Raw genomic sequence first — 456 nt, 5'->3', positions numbered from 1 at the left:
CTATTGCACTTTTAGGAATGCACAAAATGACCACTGCACACATTGCATAGGTTACACATGCAACAGAAAGTAAAATGCTGAAGCACAGTTGATTGCATTTGCTTTTGTTTTTAGGGGGGCGGGGGTGGGGGGGTATAAGAGGACCAGAGGCCTGCTAAATAGTGATCTGTGGCAGGGCTTTGTGCAAAGGTCTGCACTCTGCAGTTGAAGGATGACATTATAAATAGACTCCATAGAGGAATCTTGAAGCTGAAGCCTTTGCAGCGACCCCACAGGACGGTCCCAGTACAAATTTAAAGTGCTCGCCTCTCCATGTAAATAAACTGGTGTCATATTTATCTTCACCATAATTACATGCTTTATAGTTCCAAACTGGATTACTTAGTTAAACCTTATATAGGCCTTTATATGACAAACAACCATGAATCCTATAGTATAGTGTTTTAATTTGATCAA

This window comes from Nematolebias whitei, chromosome 3, assembly GCF_014905685.2.
Source record: "Nematolebias whitei isolate Nwh7 chromosome 3, NemWhi1, whole genome shotgun sequence".
NCBI lineage: Eukaryota > Metazoa > Chordata > Actinopteri > Cyprinodontiformes > Rivulidae > Nematolebias > Nematolebias whitei.
The sequence above is the reverse complement of the archived record's forward strand: the minus strand, read 5'-3'. Positions refer to the sequence as shown.